Source organism: Sminthopsis crassicaudata, chromosome 1 (assembly GCF_048593235.1).
Source record: "Sminthopsis crassicaudata isolate SCR6 chromosome 1, ASM4859323v1, whole genome shotgun sequence".
NCBI lineage: Eukaryota > Metazoa > Chordata > Mammalia > Dasyuromorphia > Dasyuridae > Sminthopsis > Sminthopsis crassicaudata.
In genome coordinates, this window is record NC_133617.1 from 721,830,043 (window position 1) to 721,838,456 (window position 8,414).

At 40.2% G+C, this 8,414-nt stretch overlaps 1 pseudogene; it reads right to left on the minus strand.

Moving 5' to 3' along the window:
• Positions 1 to 235: 235 nt before the first annotated feature.
• On the minus strand, positions 236 to 772 carry LOC141555831 (polyadenylate-binding protein 2 pseudogene; annotated as a pseudogene).
• Between the last annotated feature and the right edge of the window lie 7,642 nt (positions 773 to 8,414).

Consider the following 8,414-nt stretch of genomic DNA (forward strand, 5'->3'; position numbering starts at 1 on the left):
CTCTTTGGGTGTAACTTCAGCTGCCATCATGCCCCATCTATCTTTTGATTGAGTTCTTGGAGTTCCTTCTTTCCTTTTTTTCCTCTCTCCTCCTGATACACACTTTTTTTGTTGTTGTTGTTGTTGTTGTTGTTGTTGTTTTGGTATTTTGTATTTTTTTTTGTATTTTGTATTTTATATATATATATATATATATATATATATATATATATATATATATATATATATATATATTTTAGTAAGGGGAATACCATGACATTGCTCTAGCCCGGCCCCTGTAGACTCGGCCAGGGAGTCTGCTGTTGAAGCCATTATAGAATTGAGAGCGTGAACTACTGTAGTTAGTAGCCTTGGCATGACATCGAGCACGTGGAAAACCCCAATTTGTGGTGCTGATCCCTGGCAGATTGGTCCGTTTTGGTATCACTTTGATCTGTCTTCCTCTGAAAAGAGAATCATCCAAGGCCAGCGATGTCCTCACGGAATCTTTATCTGAAAATTCTATGTATGCAACCCCCTTAGGATGGCCACTAAATTTGTCACAAAGGATGGTAACTCTATTAACTGAACCACAACCATGGAAGTGTGCTTCCAGTTCTTCTGCTGTTGTACCATAATCCACATTGCCCACATAGATGGATCGAGCATCAGCCTCCATCTTCTCCTCCATGGACATGATCACTGGGCCAGCATTGCCTGAGGGTAGGCTTAGGTGCATCTGTTTTGCCACCTCATTCTGAAGCTCCTTCAATTTCTCAGTCTCTTCCTCCATCTCCCTTACTTGGGCTTTGATGGCCTCCAGCTCCGGGTCCTTGAGAGCGCTGTCCCCTGGATTGGCCTCGAAGGGCTCTTCCTCCTTCTCCTGACTGCCGGGGCGCCTGAGCTGGGCCCAGAGCCAGAGGCTCCCAAGGGGGCATGAGGCCAAGGCTGCTTCTTCTTGGGCTTGGGTTCTGGCTTGGGCTCTAGTAGCAATTCCTCTGGCCCCATGTTGGGCCCCAAAATGTGAAGTCCAAGCTAGCTCCCTGAAGGGCTCAAAATCAGCCAGTCAGGATAAACAAAAGTCTTTGCCCCATGTTGGGTGCCAAAATGTAATGTTCTTTTCTCTAAATTATAATCATTCTCTGGGGAGGCAGGTTTCTTGGGGAGCTTCTGGATGCAACCTTAGTTTTAGTTCTAGTACCAGTAATCCCCAAAATGCAGCCAGGAGTTAAAAATCTTTTACTGTCTCTTTCCTTCGTTCCTCAGTGAGCTCTTGTTAGAATGTCTCCAGCCAGCTTCAGTCTCTAGCTCCCTCTGAATCCAAAGCCTCTAGCCAGCACAAAGGTAGCCTTGGGAATGAAATCTCCACTCCATCCAGACTCTCTTCTTCCAGACTGCCGTCCAAACTCAATGTCCCGGGAGGCAGCCTTGGTGGCTTCTTATATCCTCCCAGAGAATGGGCTTATGGGTATTCCAAAGGTGTAAACTCCTTTAAAGGTGCAAAATCCTTTTCATAAGTCTAAAAGTGTAAATTCCTTTAAAGGTGTGAACTAAAGGTGTGAACTCTGAGCTAGAGAATTGTTAAGTACCGACTTATCACCTAGTAAGAACCTAACAATCCATGATAGCTTTTCAAATATTGAAGGGCTGTCATGTTAAAGGATTCTATTGGTTGGGAGAGGGGCCAGAAGACAGACTTTGACCCCATGTAAAGAAAGACTTCTTACCAATGAGACCTACACAAAAGTGGAAAGGCTTGAGTCTCCAAGCAAAGCCTGGATGGTTATGTTTGGAAGATGCCTTCAAATGGAATCTTGTCTAGATAGCTGCATAGATGAGATGCTATATAAATGCCCTTCCACCTCATAGATTTTCTAGTTTTATAATTCTTCTAATTTCTATTTGCAACACAAATTTCTCAAGGTGAGAAAAATCCCCCCCCCTTTTTTTTAACTAGATATATATAAAGATGCATAAGGTAGGTCCCTTTCCCTCTTGTGTGAGGGTTCTTGGGGTACTTGTGAAAGGGCTGAACTGCCTCAGTTCAGAAAGGGCTTTGCCCTGTGGAGGTGGAAGTAGGTTAGATGGAGGTAAAATGAGACAGAGGTGGCACACTATATGCGGACCCAGAGTGAGGCTGCTTCGTTCTGAGACACCTTGGAGAGGTAGTTTGCTGAAACAGATGGGACAGCCCAACTGGTAGTAGAGTGATAGAATAACAAAATAAGGAGAAACATCAGAATTAGGCAGGGACCGTGGCACAGAGAAGATGGGGACAGTGGTAGAAGCCACAGTAAGGACATAAAAGTTTAAACCCAGACGTTGTGGCCTGGCAGAAAGCATAATGAGGGTAAAAAAAAAAAAAAAAACTCTGAGTTAAAATCCTAGTATTGCTATTTATTATATTTGAGACCTAAAGCGAATCATTTGACTTCTCATGAGTATCTATATGATTATCGGTTACATCAAGACCTGGACCAGGTGATCTCTGAACAATCCACCTAGCTTTAGTTAGTATCTATAAACACCATGATTCTAGGCTTTTGCCATTTGCTATTACAGGAGTCATATGGGCTGTGCCGGTTCCAAATGAGGAAGACTGACTGCAGAACTCCAAAAACTCCAGGTTTTACACTGTAAATACCATAGTTCTTCCCCAGCTCCATTCTTGACCCCCTAAATTTCCAACTCTATATCACCTGCCTCTTCACCCTGTAAATTCTCCATCCCTGAACCACCATCTCCCTTTCCACTGTTGCGTTCCTTTCCAGAACCTTTTTTCAAGTATCTGAGGGCTTTGCTCGCTTCTCTCCTGGCTCTCCTCCTGGCTCTCTGTAGTTTTCTTTCTTTCCTTCCCTTCCTTCCTTCCTTCCTTCCTTCCTTCCTTCCTTCCTTCCTTCCTTCCTTCCTTCCTTCCTTCCTTCCTTCCTTCCTTCCTTCCTTCCTTCCTTCCTTCCTTCCTTCCTTCCCTCCTTCCTTCCTTCCTTCTTTCCCTTTCTCTTCTCTCACTTTCTTTCTCTCTTTCTTTCCTTCTTTCTCTTCCTTCCTTCTTTCTTTTCTTTTTTCTTTCTTCCTTCTTTTGTTTCTTTTTCCTTTCTTCCTCTTCTTCCTTTTTTTTAATTGTCTGAAGTTATTTTATTTTATTAATAATATTTATTTTTTCCAACTACATGCAAAGATAGCTCTCAACATTCACCTTTGCAAAAAATTGTGTTCCAAATTTTCTTCCTCTCCTCTCCTCTGCTCCCTTACCAAGTGAGCAAGCAATCTGATATAGATTAAACATGTGAAATTCTTCTAAATATATTTCCATATTTGTCATGCTGCACACACCACACACAAATCAAATCTAAAAGGAAAAAAGCACACGAAATAAAAACAAACAAACAATAACAAAAAGGTGAAAAAGCTATGTTTTGATCCACATTCAATTTCCATAGTCCTCTCTCCAGATGTGGATAACATTTTCCATCATAAATCTATTGGAATTGCCTTGAATCACCTCATTGTTAGAAGAGCCAAGTCCATCACAGTTGATTATCATATAAACTTGTTGTTACTGTGTACAATGTTCTCTTGGTTTTGCTCACTCAGCATCAGTTCATGTGAGTCTTTCCAGACTTTTCGGAAATTAGCTTGTTCATCACTTCTTATAGAACATTTCATTACATTCATATACCTCAACTTACTCAGCCATTCCTCAACTGAGAGGCATCCATTCAATTTCTAGTTCTTTGCTATTACAAAAACAATTACAGACATTTTTGTATAGTGGATCCTTTTCCCTCTTCTGTGATCCCTTTGGGTTACAGATTCAGTAGGGACATTGCTGGATCAAAATATATGCAGTTTTATAGCCCTTTGGACTCGTTTCATGTTTTTTCCACTTTTCACTCTTAAGGTACGTTCTCCTGGTCTCATACTTTTCTTGTGCTTTTCAGATTTAGTTTATATTTTAAAAAAATTTTCTCCATTAGAATGTAAACTCCTTGAAATCAAGGACTTTTTTTGGCTTTTATTTGTTTTTACAGTACTTAGTTCAGTGTCTGACACATAGTAAATACTTAGTAAATGCTTCTCTATTAATAAGTTGGACAAGATTCTGTAACTACCTCTGAGAAAGGGTAGGAGAGTTTTTCCTGACTATAGGCTAATTATGAGTCTTTTCAAAACTTCTGCTGTGTAAATAAAATATTTTCTATGTTTAATAGTTGTTAGACTAAGGGTTTGCAAGATAGCAGAGGACCCCTTTAGAGTAGCATAACAAGCCAGATTCAGAAGTTGCCAGGAATTCCCTAAATGGGAGAATGAGCCAATGAGAGATTCCGTACCCCAAAACTATATTTGGGATCTTATAGCAGGAAACATGTTCTGAGTCCAAGGTTAAAAAATTATAGGATAGAGAGCAGTTAAATTATATAGTGGATAGAGCAGCAACCCTTGTTAGGAGGCCCTGAATTCAAATTGTGTCTTGGACACTTGACACTTAATTCTGATTGCCTTAAAAAAAAAAAAATAGGATAAAGACAAAATAAAATCTTCGTGGTTTCTGATGCCTTATCTCTTGTTCATATTTATATTTGCTGACTCAGAAGCTGATTACACTCTTAATCTTGTGGATTTTTTTTTTTTTTGTAGAAGCCATGGTCTTAGATTATGGGACTACTAACTACAAAAAGGCTTTCATCTTCTCATATCTCCCTTCTTTGGAAGATGCTTTTAGAAATGTGGTCTCTGGGATTAGCTATGTAACTATGTTTTCCTCATCCCATCACAAGTGCTATCATGGTAACTGGAAAATACTAAGAGAGATCAAGAGATTTTGAAATCAGTATATATGCCAAGTATAAATGAAAGCTAAAAACTCCTTATCTTTATGTGGCTCTTCATGCCATATATGTTCACATACAACCACTATTCAAGACCAGGCAGGACAGGTTTTTACTCATTTTGGAAATGAGAATCTTAAGCCCTAGAAGAATAGTGACTAATCCAAAATCACCCTGCTTAAAGGAGGAGATGAGATGATTCCTGTGATCGTTCCAAGTTAGCACTCAATCACCAATATCAATGGACTCCTTGAAATCGGGAAAGCAGCGTGCCTTTGTTCTTGGAACTTAGGTCACCTATTATACAAGATCTATTTTCCTTGCACTTCCATTCCATTCCATTCAATAGTTGTGTAGTTTGAAATGAAAGTTTTATTTTTTAATTAACAAAAATCTCTTTTCTCTCTTTACCATTCACTTCTACCCCATTGGGGAAAAAAGAAAGAAAAATACAAATATATAATATTAAGATATTAATGATATAAATATATTTATATATATACACATATATATAATGTATGTAGATTGTAAAAGCTGTATAGGGGAAGGAGTAGGGAAGGATTTCTTTTTGGACTATCTACAGGTCAGTAATGAATTTCCTCCATATTTTTACTATATGAGTAAAATAAATGCACATAAATACACACATATGCAAATATGTATAATCAAAGAAACAAATTGTCTCAGTGGCGATGTTGAAAAAATCCGTTTCATTTCATATCCTGAATCCATCACCTTTCAGTCAGGAGGTCTGCAGCATCATGGGTCCTTGGGAATCATGAATGGTCATTGTGCTACTGATGGATGACTTTTAATAAGCTTTAATAGCTTCAAACGGCTCTAAGACCTTTGGAACACCCTGCCTTGGACAATTATGGCAAATGGATGCTGAGCTGGGCCTGGGAAAGAACAGATGGAGGAGAATGAGCCGATGGCTTTGGGGAAAGTGCTCCAGTACTAACAAGGAAATCTTTGGAAGTATTTTGGATGAACACGATACAAGTAGGAAGAAAAAGTACTAAAAATGATGGTAGGGACACCTATTAGCATGATGGAAGGACTAGAGCTAGCAAGGTTAAGCTTCATTCTGTCATGCTGCTACCATGCTGGTGTAGACCTTCATCCCCTCACACCTGGGCTAATGAACCCGCTGGTTCATCTCTGCTTCAAGTCTCCCCCTTCTCCAGGCTATCCTTCCCCTGCTCAAACTGGTGTTCTTAAAGCATGTTTTACTCTTATTCAATCAATTCCAATGGCTTAAAAAAGAAAGAAAGAAAGAAAGAAAGAAAGAAAGAAAGAAAGAAAGAAAGAAAGAAAGAAAGAAAGAAAGAAAGAAAGAAAGAAAGAAAGAAAGAAAGAAGAAGAAGAAAGAAAGAAAGAAAGAAAGAAAGAAAGAAAGAAAGAAAGAAAGAAAAGAAAGAAAGAAAGAAAGGAAGGAAGAAAAAGAAAAAAACTCCAGTCAAAACCCTTTATTTGGAATTCAAAGCCCTTCACAACCTCACCTCCTCCTACTTTTCCACTCTTTTTATACCCACCACTTGCTGTTCCTTGCACAAGACATCCCCCCTGTCTGAAATTCTCTCCTGCCTTATCTTCCAGCTTCCCTGGATTTTTTCAGGCCTGCCCTCTACAAGAGAAGCTTTTCCCATTCTGCCTTCCCTTTGTGGATTATCTCATTTTTATTTTATATATCTTGATTGCTTGACTTGATTTGTATATTGTCTTCCAAACAGAGTGAGAGTTCTGAAAGAGTGGGGGACTGTCTTATGCCTTTCTTTTCACTCCAATGCTTACTCAGTACCTAACATGCAATAGGCGCTTAATAAGTGCTTATTAACTGACTGAAATTGATTACCAAATAGACTTTGCTAGATCACTCAGCCTGTTTTACATAGTTAAAAAAAAAATCTAAGCTAAAAAAAAAAAAAATCAACTTAGCTGGCAATTTATATGAAAAAAAAAATGGGGGTTTTATGTGTATGTGTGGGTTGTAAGTCAGTATGAGTCAATAGTCAATGCAAGAAGCGATTGCAATCTAGGCTTCATTAACAGAAACTTAATTTCCAGGAATGGGGAAGTGATGGTCCTACGTTCAGACGCTCTGTCAGAAAACATCTGGAGTTTTGTGCTCATTTCCAGGCACCGCATTTTAGAAAGGAAACTGCAAAGTCCCGTGGAGGCAAACCAGAAAGGGAAGGCCCTCAAATTCACACTCAAGGAGGAATCTGTGAAGAGAATCGATGACAGTGCAGGGAGAAGAGAAGAGAAGCCCATGGAACGGCACAGAGCAGCTGCCTGAATTCGAGGGTCTGGAGGGCCGCCCTTCTGGGTCCCAGAAGTCAGAGAGTTACTTAAGGCTGGTGTCGGGGTGAAGAACATCTTCTCCCCTCTGGAGGCTGGGTGATCACTGGCTAGGCGTTTTGTAGCAGGGCCTTGGGAGGCTGGGAGGTTACTCTTACTCTGAAATGCCGTGATTCTGCTTCAAAAAAACGAAAAACCTTATAAAATGTCAGCGCTGAACTTGTTATTTTCTTCTTGAAACTACTTTGGTTTGAATACTGTATGATGATCAATTCTGATGGATGTGGCCCTCTCCAACAATAAGATGAACCAAATCAGTTCCAACAGAGCAGAAATAAACTGAACCAGCTACACCCAGCGAAAGAACTCTGGGAGATGACTATGAACCACTACATAGAATTCCCAGTTACTCTATTTTTGTCCGCCTGCATTTTTTATTTCCTTCACAGGCCAAATGTACACTGTTTCAAAGTCCAATTCTTTTTGTACCCCTAAACAAATGTCTGTTCATGTATACATATATTGTATTTAATTTATACTTTAACATATTGAACATGTATTGGTCAACCTGCCATCTGGGGGGAGGGGGAAGAGGGGAAAAGTTGAAACAAAAGGCTTGGCTACTGTTAGTGTTGTAAAATTACCCATGCATATATCTTGTAAATAAAAAGCTATAATAATAAAATAAATTAAATAAATAAATAAATAAAAAGAAACTACTTTGGTTTGGTGGAAGTATTCCTCCTTCCCTAGCCTTTCCACCCCTGTTTCAGGCATTTTCCACAAGCTTATGGCTTTCAGCTTTCTCCCCTCCCCCCTCCTATCCCTCCATCCTACCTTGTAGCATCAGATCTGAAGCCCTTTCAGACTTGGGCCAGGGAGGTGTTGTTTCATGGGAACTGAGAGCAGAGTCTGAATTAGTGCGAAAGATACGTTTTCCTGTCAAGAGTTTGTTATGAGAAAAATGACCTCAATCGGGGCTGATAGGAACTTCTATGTGACAGATAATAATGCAAGTGAAAGCAGCCACAGTGGGCTCCTTTTGAGTCAGGCTGGCATTTTGTGGCTTGGATCATAGAGCTGGAAATGACCTTGACAGGCGTCCAGACCAGGCCTCCTTCGTGAGGAGGGTCTACAACTCTTCAGAACATCCAGCCCGGCTCTGAAACTCCACGGGCTCACTTCTCAAGCGTCCTGGGACTTGCCAGTCTTCTCAACAGTCCCCCCAGTACACTGCCCGTCCTTTGAGCGTCGCCCAGATCTGTTTAGTCCTCCCCACCCCACCCACCCCAGGAACCTCCTTCC